Consider the following 18,261-nt stretch of genomic DNA (forward strand, 5'->3'; position numbering starts at 1 on the left):
AACTGAGAAAATGCCTCTAAGGATTGAGCTGTAGGGAATTTTCTTAATTAGTGATGGGCAAGGAGGGCCCAGTCTATTGTGGGTAATTCACCCTGGTGGTCATGGTTTCAATAAGAAAGTAATGGGGAGCAAGTCAGTAAGCAGCACCCTTCTGTAGCCTTTGCAACAACACCTGCCTCCAGGTTACTGCCCTATTTGAGTTCCTCTCGTCAAATAAACCTTTTCAGTCCCAACTTACTTTTGGTAATGGTGCTTTATCACAACAATAGTTACCCTAAGAAATATGCAAGTTAAAGAATTGTGGCAAAGGTTTGAAGTTGACTTTTATCATGAGGGTAGAAGCCATTTTCTTTATGCACTTGCTTCTTGTTGAATAAATATGTGATTGATTATGTATCCACTAGCAGAATTTGTTTATTGACACTTCTTAGGATATCATTTAAATATTTTGTTTATATTTTCCTCATACTAGCTACCTCTGCCCACACATGGAAGAGGAAAAAAGATGACATTTGTTGATGTTTAGTCACTGGATTATATGAAAATGTGACGAGTGATGAAGGAACAGTAAGTGGTCATATGCACTGAGACATTAAAAGTAGATTGAGCAGAATTTGGATATTTATGGTAATCATGCTAGAGTCTCCAAAAATGATTGCATTATAATTTCATCTTGATTTACCCTGCTATAAATCTCTCTCTCTTTCTTCTGCTATGGCCATAGCGACTTTTATATCCAAACAAAATGAGGTAATAGTGATGCTGAAGGTTCCAGAGGTCAGGACAGAGATGGACAGTTTTGGTGCTTTCTACATGTTATTTCAGAAGTTGTCTTTTTGCATCCGGTACTCTGTTTCCCATTGACTTGGAGAAGCATCTTCCCTGTTCAGAGCCCTATAACTCAAGGCACCTTGGAGATTTCTTTAACTTTTATAAGACCCTATGGAGTCTTAGACCTGGAGCTGGCAAAGACACCTGTATAATCTGGATGCTGGTATCCCCCAAATCACGTGCCCAAATCACGTGCTGGATACTTTTTAAAGCAGTAGAATTTAGGGGGTAATGAGATCAAGAACATGAGGCTCTGGAGCTGGATAAGTGATCTCATAATATAGCCCAAAATAGCTTGCTTTCCCCTCTATTGAAAATGACATAGTTCTGTGAAGTGGGACCCTTACCAGGCAACAGCTCTTTTGGAACCTTAATCATCCTGAGAAATAATTTTTATGGTTCATAAGCTACACAGTTTATGGTATTTTCTAGTAGTAGCACAAATGGATCCAGGCAATATCCCAGAATGAGACCTGCTCCTTTAATCTTCAACCTAGCATGTGAAGTTGATCAGATACATGAGAAACCCTGATTATGCAGTTTTCCAGGTACCCTCTACCTGGGTCCATATTCTAGGAGGGTGGTTTAATGGATAATTCACTCTTGGAAGTAGTGCTGACTTTCTTTTGTGGGCGTCAGGTAGCTTTGACTGCCACACTAGTGTTGACCTGTTTCCTGAAATAACTCATTTTCACACAAGCCCAAGGTGAGCTCAGGCCTCATGATAGTCCTTCTTTGCTTGAGCTGGTTTGAGAAGGTTTGAATAGATTTGAGCTGCCATCTATGTGGTAACTGCTGGGCATATTTCAGTTTTCAACTTTCAGTCTCCTGCTGGACTGGATGAGGAATGGATGTTGACTGTACCAATGGAGTTGTTTTCCTCTTGCCTGTGGTACCACTTCGTGAATGTGCAGACTCACATGTACACACACAGGCAAAGGGAAAATGAGAGCCCAAACATTGCTATGCCAAACAGCAATAAGCAGGTTGACACTCACAGGTTTCTATAACATTGACTATTGAGAAAGAAACTGGATCAGAGGACTGAAAGGACAACTTAGAAAATGCTTGCATTTACTATTTAATTTCAAGGGCTTCTGATCTTTAGTCTGTGACTGCGGTTAGACATTTCCAAAATCAAGTAGGGTGAGAATCATAGAAGTTTCCCAGGAAGTGGAGAGACTTATAGTAACAACTTTAAGTAGAAACCTAAACTAATTATAAATAATTAGAGATTTTCACTCATTCTTAAAACTAGATGGAAAATATTTCTACTATATTAAGGATCTTGAAATTCAGTATGCATCTTTTAAAGCTTTAAGAAATTTTACTTGTGCGTTAAATTTCAAATGTAACTGCTCCACTTTCTATTTTAAATAGCAAATACTTCTGTATTCAGAAGTGGAAAGCAATATTGGAAAAAGAAGGTTATTCTAATATGATTTCTATAGTTTATAACCATAGATTATGTTTTCTTTTTGTAATAACAAAGCTCCTTTCTGCTGACCTATCTTAGACTTCAAGGTTGATAGCATGTTAACCCAGTTGTCCAACACAGTGTCTTTAGAAGGTGTTACTGGCCTAATGTAAATTAGGATTTTAAAGCCATGCAGGGAAGATCCCATCTACCTTTACTGAAAAAAGAAGAAATAATCACTTCCACCTGCTAACTTTATTTGGTACTTAAGAACAAATAATTAATCAGAATTACATAATGAACGAAATCAATAAAATTATTTCCTGCAACCTGCAGTTTTCATTTTCCATTTGAATGATGCAATAACAGTAATGACATATGCTATATAACTGGGAAGGAAAGGATAAAAATAATGTAGCACATTCTTTCATCCTAGAATTCTTTGGAATGTGTTGTAACACCTCTCAGGTAGAAAATTCTGCGACTAATTATGTGACTATGGCTTACAGATGGAATAGTTGAAACTGTTCTTTTGGCGTTATAGAAATGATTGATGGAAACTGAGACACATTACGGATGAAAACTTCCTTAGGTTAACTACAAAGTATGTTTGTTGGTTAGCTTTATTTGTTAACACAATCTAGATTCACTTGAAAGTATCAGTGAGGGGTATTTTGGATCTGGGTGGCCTGTGAGTGTGTCTCTGAGGAATTCTCTTGATAATTGATGAGTGTAGCGAGTCTTTCTCTGTCCTGCCAGCCAGCTCCCAAATCACAAAATGGAGGCTTCTTATTATGAAAGCTCAGCTGATAGCTTAGGCTTGTATTCTAGCTCTTATAACTTAAATTAACCCATTTCTATTGTTCTATGTACTGCCCCGAGGATTGTTTACCTCATCTACATACTGTCCATCCTGCTTTCCTGCTTCCTCTGTGTCTCCTCCTGTCCCCCCTCCCCCACTTATTCCCAGTTTCCTCTGTGCCTGGAAATCTTGCCTTGCGATTGGTTGTTCAGCAAATCAATCAGAGGGACACTTCTTCACAGTGTACATACAAAAAGATTATTCCACAACAGTTGTGGAGAGATCCAGCACACTGTGGGAAATGCCGCTATTACCTGAGCTTGGGCTATCTAAGTGTAGAGAGGTGGCTAAGCCCAAATTTTCTCTCCGCTCTTGACTTTGGGTGTGACCTGTTATTTCAAGTTTTGCCTTGATTTTTCTGGCAATGATGGACTGTGACCTGGAATTGTGAACCCAATATACATCTTTCCTGTCACAGTTGTTTTTTGTCAGGGTATTTATTTATTTATTTAAATTAGAAACAAGCTTGCTTCACATGTCAGTCCCTGCTCCCTCTCCCTCCCATCCTCCCTCGCCACCCCCAACCCCTTTCCCAATACTAATTTCACTCTCCAGGGATGTTGAGGCCCTTCATGAGGGATCTCCAAAGTCTGTCATATTCTCCCAGGCCAGAGCCTAGGCCCTCTCCCATGTGTCCAGGCTTAGACAGCATCCCTCTATGTGGTATGGGCTCCCAAAGTCCATTTGGATGACAGGGATAAACACTGATCTGTTGCCTGAGGCACCAAAGAATGCTGAAACCTCCTCCCTGACAACCACGTTCAGGGTTTCTGGATTAGTCTATGAAGAGGCAAGAAGGTTGAGTCAGGGGAAGAATAGAGGAGAGCAGGGTGAGAAATACCATAATAGATGGAGCCACTATAGGTTTGAGGAGAGATATGCCACTAGTGAGATTTTCAGAGATCTACAAGGGTGACATCAACTATCAATCTAAGCAAAAGTGGAGAGGCTACCTTAAATGCACTTCCCCGATTATGTGGCTGATGACTGCCTCCATCAGTGGCTAAAGCCTCCATCCAGTGGCTGATGTAAGCAGAGGCAGACACCCACAGCTAAACATTGAACTGAACTCCTGGAAACCAGTTGCAGAGAGGGAGGAGCCATGAGCAAAGTAGTCAAGACCAGGCTGGTGAAACCACAGAAACAGCTGATCTGAACAAGGGGGAGCTCATGGATCCCAGACTGATAGCTAAGATGTCAGGGTATTTTTCACAGAAACACAAATGAAGCTAGGATAGTAAATAAAAACTTCCTAATATATGCATGGTATGGAAATGTTTAGGAACTGTAATAAGAGATAAACTATAGACCAACCAGCCTTATGGAGGCAAATACAGAAAAGTGAATATAATTTAACTGTGAAGAATACAATACACCACTTGGAGTAGTGACATATTCTTATTGGTTTCTGAATAGACTTTTATTTCTTCATTTTAAATAAGATTGAAAAAGAAGTTAGAAGAGGACTCGTAAAATTTCTGGGATGTTTTAAATTTAAGATGACCATGCATATTAATTTCCATGTTATTTCTATACGTTTGTAAAGAAGTTAAATAGATATTTTTATTTTATACATGTGAGGAAAAACAGATATGAAGAAGGGTAGTATCTTTCTTATATCTTACTATTGATTTGAAGATGCAAGAAAGCTGAGAATAAGAATGCTTTCTTCAGCTTCTCCATGTTCTTCTTCCTTACTGAAACCTCTTGATGTCTTCATGTTTATCCATAGGGTATAGTTCAAATGTGTGAGATGGGTTACATGCTCTTCCTGAAGGTTCCCCTGCTTGCACAACATCTTTATTTTTTCATGATTCTCCCCCAAGTCACTGAAAAAATATTCAAGCCAATCCTTTCTTTTGGCTTGGCCTTGCTCTTCTGGGAACTATCTCTCCTCCCATTTATTCTACCTTGCATTTAAATTTCTTAACTACTAGCTGCCTTAGTAGACTTGGTTCAGATGAAGCTTCCACCAGAAAACAGGTGCTGACCTACCAATTTCTGAGTTAGATTGTGTCTGTCATAGATCTTTTATGGTCTTATGTGTTTACCACAGGCATGGAACCTTGTCTCAGTATGTTTCAGTCCCCCATTTGCTTTGCTGGGTACCTATATATTAACCACTTCATAAGAATGATGCCAGTGCCACAACATTTAGTGTGGTGCTTTAACGAGTATGTGATAAATACGTTTGTTAAAGATTCTCCAGTGTGATGATTTATTTTTGTGTGTTTTACACTACTAATTGGTCATAGTTGAACAAAAATGAATCTGAGCCTTAGCCTGTAATTCTGAGTTGATCATAAAAGCTACTTGGATTGGTCAGGTCTATCAGTGTTTGTGGTCCTCACTTTGGCTGTCCTGACAACGTTTATTCAACTTGTCCTTAAATCTCTTGTAATGAGCACGGGAGACTTCTGTTGTCTATGTCACTATTCTTATAAATAATTTACAAAATTTAAGTGATTTTGTATTCCACTTCAAGAAGAGTAGATGGTTTTCAGTAAAATAACGAATTTGCTATTTTAAGCATTTATTTTCCATTTTAACAACATATATGTATGAGCATGTATATCTACTGCTTTATGTTTTAGGAAAGCCAAGTCTAATATCCATTGTCAAGTTTCGTCACAGAGAATATGAATTTTTAAAAGAGCAAGAATTTTACTTCACAAATTTGGAATAATCATGTCTATTCTTTAAAAAAATCTATGCTTATTAAATAAACCAAATGGAATATTTCCAGTATATATCCATCCATTCACTGTTATAGTTTCTACTTTTGATGTTCCTTAAAGCTCCATGAGTTAACTGTTTTGTCTAAAGAGTGGTGGTACTGGGAGGTGGTGGAACCTTTAGGGGGAGGGTGGGTCCTTATGAAGTGCTAAGTCATTGGAAGAATGTCTTCTAAAGGGATTGTAGGACTGTAGTCTCTTTGGTTCCTGGGTGATGTTGTAGACAATTTGCTCTAGTTTTAATGTCTTGTCCTTCATTACATACTCAGAGGGAAAAATCCCTTTATCTTTGACTGGAACCTCCACACATTTATTTTTTCCCTTATAAATTTATTATGTCAGGTATTTTATTGTAGTAATGGAAATCTGACTACTACACATTAATTTAGTGATTATTATCAAGCTGTAATATATATCTAAATCAAGAATGCTGAAAAATAATATAATATACAAATGTAGCCTGTTTCCCATGATTTCTATATAAAAAACATTAAGTATGAGCAAACTAAGTACTTTAGGCTATTATTGATATTTTGTCTTAAGGTTTGGAAATGGCAATACTATTACAGAAAACCAGGTTTAATAGCACTCTGGGAGTTATATCACAAAGGAATTTTGCTTCCATAAATTAATCATCAGAATTAAATATCTCTTCTTGGATGTATTTTAGGGCCACTAAAATTTGAGAATCATGGAAATACTAATCTCCAATTTCTTTTCTGTTCTTATGTTTTTCATTATACTGCACACTCATCCATTTGACACTCTGCTGAAGTCTGTAAAATGCATTTGTTTCTGAAAATTTCTCCTTAAAACTCAATAGACTTTCAAATATAAATTTACAAAGAAAGCCAGCACTATTGAAACACACTTCTCTTGTATCTTTGGTTGTGAGCCTAGCCTTTAATGGCTGAACCATCTCTCCAGACCAAAATACACATCTCTTCATGAGGTCCTGAGGGTCCCCAGGTAAACAGTGCTGGTGACTGGTGGTAGAAAAAGTTTGCAGAGAAGCAGTGGCAGATCCTTACTAGGGTGGTAGAGATTTGTCCTCTTTCTTCCCATGTTGAAGTCTCAATTCCCAATGTCTCAGGATGTGTATTATTTGGAAGAGTATTGCAGATGGAATGAAGGTAGATGCCACCATGTTTGAGAAGAATGAATGCCTATCTAACATGATAGTACCCTTAGGAAAAGGGATGTAAACATGCAGTTTTGCTATCATAAGCCAAGAAACTACCAGAGAGTATGCCCTTACCAACACTTGATCTTGAACTTTGCTTTCCAGAACTGTGGAAGGGTACATTGCTGCTATAGCCACTAAGCTTAGAATATTTTATTATAACAGATCTTAAAAGCAAAACCAAACAAAAATATAAAGGCAAGAAAATATCCTTTTCAAAAAGTTTGATTAGGCTTTTATTTTAATGACCTATAGAAGTGAAACATATTATAATTTAGTCACCCAGAAACATGGTAGACTTGGAAAGACAATTTTGAAATAAATTAGTGATCAGGAAAAGAGTAATGCTTTTGGGAAATATGTTTTAGCAGTAGGAAAACAAGGGCCCCCAATCTAATTCTGTTATTTATTAATCTTGCCATATCTAATCCATTAACCCCTCTATATATTAATGTTTTCTGTGTAGTGTGGTGATGCTGACAAACAAGTGCTTCACAGGCTTGAACGACAAAAAGGATCTGAAACAGAACAGTTAAACATTGCCCAGTGCTGTGGTGTGATGAGCTTTCATTACATGCAGACTGTCATCGGGATCCATTATCATCCCTATTATTACTCCCCACATAGCACGGATGTCATGATTCTCCTACACAAAGACAGCAAACCCAAACTTGTTACTTTTTTTTTCCTATATTGGGTATGAGAATCTTGAAGCCTGATTGGTTTGTTGGTTTGGAAGAGTTATGGATGTCTTTATGAGACTCACAAAGCAATTTATTGGTAGATCGAATTTATAGCTTTATAAAGTGATTTGCCCTTTAAATAAATACTTTATTCACATTCCTATTCAGTACTGACTCATCCAAAAGAGAAAGTTCACAAATAAAACATCTCCAATCTTGAACTCTCCACTCATAAAACATCTTTCTTTATATCCCTGAATGTTTTTCTCCATAAATGAGAATGAACAGCAGTCAAACTAAGAGTATTATATTTTATAATTAAGGCAAGGCTTTCTTATTTTAGAGATACAAAAGAGCCAAGGAGAATAAAAAGTCATTCCTCATTACAGTATTGTGGTTAACAAAAATCACTGTTAACATTCTGATATGTAACTATTGATATAAAAATGTGTATGTACATAGAGAATATTTTCAATAACTCAAATATGTGTTAATCTATTTATATATTCCATAAGTTACTGACAATCTTACATTTTGTATATTTGTACTGTTTTAAAGCATTTATAACTACTGAGAGTGAATATTCTTTTTTTAAAAAGATTTATTTATTTATTATGTATACAGTATTCTATCTGCATGTTTGCCTCCAGGCCAGAAGAGGGCACCAGATCTCATTACGGATGGTTGTGAGCCACCATGTGGTTGCTGAGAATTGAACTCAGGACTTCTGGAAGAATAGTCAGTGCTCTTAACCTATGAGCCATCTCTCCAGCCCATGAATATTTTTAAATATGACCTGTAAGTATCTTTCTTGTTGTCTGTGGCATAAGTTAATTAGATGGTATTGATAGACCATATGAATTATGACTCACACCTCACACACAAATCCAAGAAATCTTACTAAGGGCTCATTTCCACATGCAAAAAATTGACTCAATTAATTGAAAAGAAGTCGTGATTAAACAGTCAATAGGACATATGGAAACCCAGTATCAGACTTTCTGAGGTGTTTTATAAACAAGGTCTTTGATTATTTTTTGCAACCAATCTGGACAAAAGGCACAATTGCCTCATTTATTGTCACAATCACTTATAACTTGTAAATTTTAGTGAAATACTCTACTATATCCTTCTGTATTCTGTGTTAGGCACACTCTGTTTTGGGTAACATTCTCAAATCCCATATAGAGTGCCAGAATGAGATGGGAGTCAGCTAGGGTTGGTCTGATGTGGTTGTGCAAATTACAATGCATGGGATTGGGATGATGTAGGTTAATTTTATTGGGGAGAAATCACTTACATGAGAAACAGATAACCCAGGATCAATACCCCAAGGATCCAAGCTCAGCTGCCCTCAGTGATCTGACCAGAACCAAGAGAGAGTGCAAGCCTTTCTGCCACCCCAGACCAAATCCCACAGATCACTTATGCACCTGTGACTACATCCAAATGGACATGGTGAGCGCCGCAGGTGCATCTGATTGATTTCTCACTACAGTCTGATACTGGGACCAGCCTCACATCCACTTGTCTCATAACCTTCTTAGTTTTTAAATGATTTTCAAACCTATTTACAGCTCAGGTCAACCTCAATCTTTCTGAATGAATCCCTTCTTCCACTTTACTTGATGTTTCTCACTCCTACAATTGTGTTTCTACTTTGAGATGGCACCAGGTTTCCGATAAAGACCTGAATTGCAGCAGCAAGTGACAAGGACATTTGAAAGTCTGTTCATTGGAGGGTAAACCATGCAGATCTTGCTTGCACCTTGTGCTCCCAATACTTCCTTGTGAAGGCACTGTGTCCTACACCCTTCCACTCCATCACCTGAGGAATAACACAGAAATTATGCAATTGGAATTCATTTAAAAACGTCACTAGGAAGCCTTGGGCAGAGAGTGTGGGGAAGAGGGTTTTTATTTTTGGTTCAGCACGAGGAGCTGATGTAGTTGTTAAAATCTTATAAACCTGACAGCCAACCTTGTTATAATTCCTAGGACACAATGTCAAAAGGAAATATTCAAAAGATCAGATGTGTTATACAGAAATAATCTCCTTATGATGAATAGAGCAGAAAATAAGTGCACACTTGAAGAAAAAAACTTACATATAATCTCTTGAATTTTAAAACTTCAAGATTTACAGATACGTCTAAATGGTGCTAAAACTAAAAAACTCCAAGTGACACAATTCAGATTAGCTTAACAAGTTGAGGAGAGGGCTGGCCTTTCAAGTAAGAGCCAAACTTCCTCAGCATCTTGGCTCTCCTGATTGTTCTGCTCTTCTCTCCCCTCTCTCTTCTCTCCCACTCACTTCCCTGTCCTCTTTCTCTCTTCTTTCCACTCTCTGTTCTCTCTCCATCTGTTCTCTCTCTCTCTCTCTCTCTCTCTCTCTCTCTCTCTCTCTCTCTCTCTCTCTCCTCTCCTCTCATCTCTTTTCTCTCATCTGTCCCATCCTTTCTCTTCTGTGGCTAATTCATCAATGAGAATTATAGAAATCCAGCTGTTGCCATTCGGGAAAGTAGAAGCATCTTAAGTTTCATGTTTTAAGTCTGAGTGAACCCAAAAATATAAATCTTGGTATCCAAAACTATAAATTTCCTGAGTAAGGGTTGGTTTAACATGTGGAAAGCATGTGTGACCTTTACCACACTGTTTATATTGGTTTGAATTCTTAGTCTAGTGTAAATACATTTTACTGATGGACTTCAAGGCCTATCTAGTGGACTGTGGGTGCACTTGGGGGGAAGTGAGTGGATATGGGAGGAGAAGTGGGAGGGAGAACTATGGTTGGAATGTAAAATTAAATAAAAAATAAAGATGAGGAAAAAGAGAAAAAAAAGATGCTGAGGAAGGAGTGGAGATTGGGCCAGTCTCATCTTCTTTTCCCTATTGAATTTAATCCGGAAGAACGTTTGCAGGCTAGAGCGAAACTTGACGTCTTATCAGGTTTTGGTTATTCCTCAGTATCTATAGAACAAGATCAAATCTGCTTGAGTCATCAGTGCAGTATTCTGGGGCTGGGAGACAAAGGTTTTTCTTTTTTTGTACCCGCGACTCTCTGCTGAGTATAAGAATTGCAGTTGGCAGTGTCAGACAGTAAAGAAGAGAATGAAAGGGTCCAGAGACATAGCATAGAGTTAAACACAACTGAAGGAGAAAATGTCAATGTAATGATGCGTAAAAGACATTCTGCTGTACTCACAGATTCCTGCCTATACCAGTTATCATAAACTAGTGGGAACAGATGCAGAAATCTACATCCAAACATTAGACCGAGCTCAGGAAATACTGAATAAAGGGAAGATGGATTGTAGGAGCCAGAGATGTCAAGGAAAACATAAAAAAAGCCCACAGAATCAACTAACATGGACTCAGGAGCTCTCAGAGACTGAACCGACAACTCAGGGAACCCGTATGAAACTGACTTAGGCCCTCTGTATGTATATGACAGTTGTGTAGCTTGGTCTTCTTGTGGAATGCCTAACAGTGGAAATGGTGGCTGTCTCTTTTATTGGCTTTTAGGATCCTATTCCTCATACTGAGTTGCCTTGCCCAGCAGGGGAGGTGTTTAATCTTACTACAACTTGATATACCATGTTTTGTTGATATCCATTGTAGACCTGCCCTTTTCTGGTTGTGGGTGGGGAAGGCAGAGCAGAGGTAGAGGCATGGGGCCAGGAGGAGAAGAGGGAGGGCAAACTATTGTTGGGATGTAAAATAAAAATCAAATAAACACATAAATAAATAAAGTGATAGAAAAGGAGAAAAACATGATGAAATCCTTTTCATGGAAGCTACTCCCCAGCCAACTCTTTTTACTTTGTCTGCTTTTTCCTTTTTAAAGAGTAGGTTAGGATAACTTATGATAGTGACCAGAGATCACTTAAAAGAAGAGGTAGAGTTAAAGCCAAGAAAGAAATAGACAGCTATCTTTTCACTTTAAAAAGTTTACATTACAGAGAAACAGTCACCTAACATTTGGTTATGTTATGTGTCCCAGGCTGGGTCTAACTCATATAGGGAGATAAACATGCAGACAAATTATATTAATCTTACATGCTAAGCAGGAATAGTGGATTTAAGATGCCCAAGCCATCTTTTCATCAGTCTCCTACATTTCTCTTTTATAAGCAAGATACTCATGAGTCTTGGCTCTGGACTGTTTTTCACAGGACAGCTGTCAGTGTAAAATCCTCTACTCAGAGGAAGACAGGCATACATGCCCAGAGCATAAAAGAGTTGTGTTCTTACACTCAGAATATCTCTTCCATTGAAACTCTTTGCATGAGTAGATATTCACCTGAGTCCATCTCCATCACACTCATGGGAGTCACAGGGAAGGGAAACTGCTACAATATGCTGGTGATCCTGCTGCTTGCTCTGCTGTAAGTAATCAAGACCCTTTGTATCTGACTCAAGGTAGTATGTCTTCTGCCAATATCTGCAAACAGGGTAACCCATCAAAGTAAACTCTCATGCCATTCACTATTCTCAGCTATAGGTTTAATGTAAACAACCTATTGAGAAATTGAACAGATTTCCTGGAAAATGAACAGAATCGAACTCACAAGTATTTGACTTATAGGCTTTTAAACAGTGTACATATTGTGAAGTATTGGATATATCTATATTGAGTGGATTCACAGACTGATACTTGTTAACACGTCAAGTAAGGCTTTATCCAAGAATACTGAAACATTATAATAGGAGAGGGGGGTTCAATTTCAAATATAGGAATGATAGATGGAAATTTATACCAATGAGCAGAATAGACAGAAAAATGAGAGGACACATATTAAGAGTATTATTTCTTGCCAGACTAATGCATCAGGACTTTTGATGAAGGCAGAAAAATAACAAAAAAATCTAGGTAAATGAGGTATTTGATCAAATTTTAAAGGTGAGCATGTACTGAAAATGAAGGGACTTTTCAGAATTCTGAGAACACGCTAGACAAACCAGAGACAAGATTAAGGTCAAGGTCAATGTTTGGTCAATAGAGGGCTAAGAGGGCTATCATTAAGACTAGGTCAATGAGAGAGTTCTTACCATAGGTTGTGTGTGTAACATTCTGTTAGCTGTGTGGATGGAAGGCTTAGCACTGCTTTGTTATATGGGGTTTCTGCTGACTTTATAGAGAGCAGATGTTTATTGCAGTCACAGCTCAGATGGCACTTGCACCAGGAAGCCTTTCTAGATCAACGGAGCCAGAAATATTTATTGCTTCTGAGAATGCCTACAACCTCTATTTGTTCCTGAACCTAAAGTTTGTCAACTCATAACTTACTGATTTATGAAATGCAGTATATGACTTCTAATTTGCACCATGTAAAGCTTCATCATATTTTCTAGATCTAAAATGAACTATATTCATAGCAAGTTTTCATACAAATTGCTTAGTGGCCACAACAAATATCAGCATCACAACTCTCATTCTCCCACCTTCGGTCCTTCTAAACACACACACTACACACATACTGCATATGTATATATCTGTGTTTAAATCTTTGCTTTTTAGATTTGAAGGTTACACAGACTGTATATAACATATTCAATGTGTTGCATTCATAAAAACAAGCATAGTTGATAGCTATTGCCATACTCATGTTTTATGCACGATTTGGCAAATAGTAGCAAGAGATTGCAAAATTCTAAAAGGCCTAATTAGAGCTGCAAAGTTTGCTTTTTGAATTAGTAGTTAACGGGTGAACTATTTTTGATATTTCCAAAGCAGCTGGGCTGCTACCTTATGTGAATTCACTGTGATTTCAGTTTTTAGTGTTTTACTTTTGCTTAAAATGAATGTTTGTCCTCCCTGAACTACAGTAGTTCTGTCATAGTTGATTTTTACTCTGAAAAATGGAGATATTGACCATATTTTTCCAAATCTGTATAACTCATATTTGTAGGGAGAGATATTGGATACCTGTGCTGCTGACCACACCTGCTTTGGGTGTGGCTACAGGTGCATACAAACATGGGAGGAGAGGCTGGGAGGAGAGATGCTTGCTCTCTTTCTCGGGATTCCAGTCAGGTCTCAGAAGCCGCTGAGGCCAAACTGGGTTGCTGGTTTCTCTTATTATTTCTTCACAATAAGCAGTCATCTCTACCCTTAATAAAGTGTGTGATTCATATTCCAGTGACATATATTATATATCATCTCCCAGTAAATGTTTCACCAGTGAGACTGAAAGTCTTGGATTATTGTTTTGAATTGCAAATCATACTTTTCAATCTGTTATAAAAATATGTATTAACTATAAACCTGAAGAGAGATAATGTATTTATACACAAAGACCCACAATAACAACACGAAGGATAACTTCTTTTTGTTGTGGAATTTTAGTTAAAGATATATTACATTTATTTATGCTGCGGAACACTTGTTTTAATGATGCAAAGATGTGTTGCATTCTTTTAAGTTGCATTTGTTAAACTGTGTGAAGCTGTTTTGCTTTGCCTATCTAAAACATCTGATTGGTCCAATAAAGAGATGAATAGCCAATAGCAAGACAGGAGAAAGGATAGGTGGGGATGACAGGCAGAGAAAATAAATAATAGGAGAAATTTGTGGAAAGAAATGATCTAGGAGTGAGAGAAGGAGTACTCCAGGGGCCAGCCACCCAGCCACACAGTCAGACCCACAATAAGAAAGAAAGAAATGATATACAAGAAATAGAGAAATATAAAAGCCTAGAGGCAAAGGGTAGATAGGATAATTTATGTTAAGAATATCTGGCTAGAAACCATGTTGACTCCTCATAGGAGTTCTTACCCTCGAGGAGGAGTAGACTGGGGGTGGGCTACAGGGAAGGTGTGGAGGGTGGGAATGAGAACTGTGGTTGAAATGTAAAATAAAGTAAAGAAAGAAAGAAACAAGCCAAGGCTAGGCATCCATAAGAAAGAATAAGACTGTGATTTTATTAGGAGTTGGGAGGCTGGGCTCCAAAGAGCCAAAGAGTTAAAAAAATCAACAACAATATGGCTGATGTTGCTTTAAGGTGCTTAACACTATATATACTTAAGAACTGAAATGACCATGTACAGTATGTGTAATATGATTTATCTTCCTCTTCCCCTTTCTTTTTTTTTCCTGTTTAGACAAGATCTTACAGTGTAGCTCTGATGGTCTAGAACTTGTTTATGTAGATCAGGTTAACCTTGAACTCAGAGACTCACCTTGCATTATCTTCTTAGTGCTGGGATAAAAGACATGTGCTACAATGTCCTACCTGTCATAAGATGCCTATTAACAGTACGCTCAGAAATTTTCTCATAGCATTAAATACTTTTTATGTTATGGGATACAGAATACTCTAATATGTGGATGTAGCATAATTTCTTTTGTTGGTTACTTACTTTGGGATATTTGTTTTATTTCTAATTTTTGTGATTTTTAAAATAATGTGATGATTGAAAAATATTTGTATATATACCATTTTACCTCAAAAGTGAAACATTTATATTAAATAGATGTATGTTTTAGATACAAGGAAATGATACTAATTTAAACAGTCATGAGAGCAGTAACTATTGGTGAATGATTTAAAATTGAATCATTAAGCAAACACAATAGTAGAAAATAACAAATGCAACCATTTTATAATAGATCCATTTCCTTACATCTTGTTCAACACTGTAATACATATCTTATTTTAGCATTTGGAGGTAAATTAGTCTACTATTCAGTTTCTTTTTAAAGATAACATGAAGTAAAACTTATCAAATAAGATAATGAATATACTTAATAAGAGACATTGTGGATGAAATTTATACTGCAAAGACTCACTTTAAAATAACTCCACACATACAACATCCCTTTCTGGGTATTTACTTCAATAAGTTTTAGTAATTGTTATTTGCATATGAATTTTGTATAGGTATGTATAGGAAGCTCTTTTAAATTTTAGGTGGAATGTTGTTAAATAGAGACAATCTTTTAACTATGAAAGATTTACACCATTCTGATTTGATACAAATACATTTGTAGTAAAATCACAATCAAATTTGAGTAAAATGTGTATTTCACCAACAATTAATAAGCAGGACCTCATGAAACTGAAAAGCTTCTCTATGGCAAAGGATACCATCATTAGACAAAGTGGTAGGTCACAGAATGGAAAAGGATCTTTTACCAATTATACATCTAATATAGAGTTAACATTAAAATACATAAATAACTAAAAACAAAAACATGGGCATCGAGTTAACAAACAATCCAACTGAAAAAAGGTGTTCAGAACTAAACAGTTCTCTATAGAGGAAGCACAAAAGGCTGAAAGGTACTTAAAGAAATGTTTAACATCCTTAGTCATCAGGGAAATTAAACCAATGGGAGTAATCAACTATCTGACTGTATGGAGCCCATGCCTGAAACTGTCTGTGTTTCCAAGAATCTGGGACTAGATAGGTCACTGGCCAAAGGAATTAACAAATAATATCATGCCACTAAAAGAACTCAGCATTAAAATGATTTGAAATAATATTCTACTGTATCCATAGGTCAGTGTCTTGTCCAGCAAACATCAGAGAAGATTGCTCCTGCAGTAGATGGGAACAAATACAGAGACCCACAGCTGGACCACGTACAGAAGATTATAGACACTCAGTTCTAAATTCTATCACTCAGGCATTGGGGAAATATGGGGGTAAAAGAAGGAGAAAGATTGTAAGAGCCAGAGTGGATGGATGACTTCAAGGAAACACTGTCTATCAGACACAGTGCACTGACTCACATAATATCTTACACGCACAAAGCCTGCACAAGTCTAAGCCAGATAGGATCCCAGCACTGACAGTTGGAAGTAGGCACCAGCTCCCACCCTTAACCATGAAATTACTTAAAAAAACACTTTTTATTATATATTTAATTAGAAACAAGCTTGCTTCCCATGCCAGTCCCAGTTCCCTCTCCCTCCCCTCCATTCCCACTCTCCCCACCAGCTCCCCCAGCCCTCACCCAATCCCCACTCCATTTCCCAGGGAGGGTAGTCTGTCATTTAGTTTCAGGAAGGATGCAGGCCCTCCCCCAAGTGTCCAGAATGAGAGAGCATCCTCATTGTGGGATGGGCACCCAAAGTCCTTTGTGTGCCAGGGATAAATACTGATCTACTACCCAAAGCTCCTAGGTCTCTTCACTGACACCCACATTCAGGGGGTATGGATCAGTTCCATGCTGGCCTCTCAGCCATCAGTCTGGCGTCCAAGAGCTCCCTCTTGTTCAGGTCAGCTGCTTCTTTGGGCTTCACCAGCCCAGTTTTGACCCCTTTGCTCATCACACCTCCCTCTCTGTCACTGGGTTCCAGGAGTTCAGTTCAGTGTTTAGCTGTAAGTGTCTGCCTCTGTTTGTGTCTGTCACTGGATGGAGTTTCTAGGATGGTATGTTAGATAGTCATCAAAATCATTATCAGGGAGGGAAATTTAAAGTAGTCTCTCCACTACTGCTTAGCTTGCCAGCTGGTGCCATCCTTGTAGATCTCTGGAGATCACACTAGTGCCAGATCTCCCCTCAAACCTAGAATGACTCCCTCTATTATGGTATTTCTCATCCTGCTCTCCTCTATTTTTCCCCCAACTCAACCTTTCTGTTCTCATATGTTCTCCTCTCCCCTCCTGTTCTCCTCCTCTCTTTTTCCTGGCTTCTCCCCACCCCATGCTACCAATATGTTCAGGAGATCTTGCTTCATTCCACCTTCTCTGGGGTACCATGCATATCTATCTTAGGGTCCTTCTTGTTTCCTTGACTCTCTGGCAGTGGGATTGTAGACTGGCAATCCTGTGATTCATGTCTAAAATTCATATATGAGTGAGTACATACCATGTTTGTCTTTCTGTGACTGGGTTACTTCACTTAGGATGGTTTCTTTTACTGCCATCCATTTGCCTGCAAATTTCAAGATTCCACTGTTTTTTTCCCTCTGAGTAGTACTCCATTGTGTAAATATACCACATTTTCGCTGTCCACTCTTCAGTTGAGGGGCATCTAGGTTGCTTCCAGGTTCTGGCTATTACAAATAGTGCTCCTATAAACATAGTGAGAAATTATTTCTAATTGATAACTGCTTGAAAAAGGAAAAAATAGTTTTTCCAATGGAGTCTCACTGATTATACAAACCAAACTTAAGTGCAGGCTCCATGACCAGCATTAGATGGTCAACACAAAATTTACTCATTGGCAGTTTTGGAGTTGTTTTATGTCTTATATTGCTGTGTTTGGGCCTTTTTAACCTTACTGGTATTTTTCTTGTGTCTTATGGTTTCCTTTGTGTGTGTCTCTATGTATTTATATGAATGTGTGTTTCATTTTAGTATGTTTTATTTTAATTGCCTGTTTATTTTCTGAAGAGAAATAGAAATAAGGCATGGAGTAGTATGTGTACTGAGGTTGGGAGATCTGGGAGGAGATGAGCAAGAGGAAACTGTGATCAGAATATATTGTATGAAAAACTTTTACAATAAAAATGTAAGCTTATGAGATACCACTCCCCAACAGATTGGATGTCTTAAATAACATTAGACAAAAAATGAACTAATAATATTTGTAACTT

This window comes from Mesocricetus auratus, unplaced genomic scaffold, assembly GCF_017639785.1.
Source record: "Mesocricetus auratus isolate SY011 unplaced genomic scaffold, BCM_Maur_2.0 Super-Scaffold_15014, whole genome shotgun sequence".
In the NCBI taxonomy this organism is placed as follows: domain Eukaryota; kingdom Metazoa; phylum Chordata; class Mammalia; order Rodentia; family Cricetidae; genus Mesocricetus; species Mesocricetus auratus.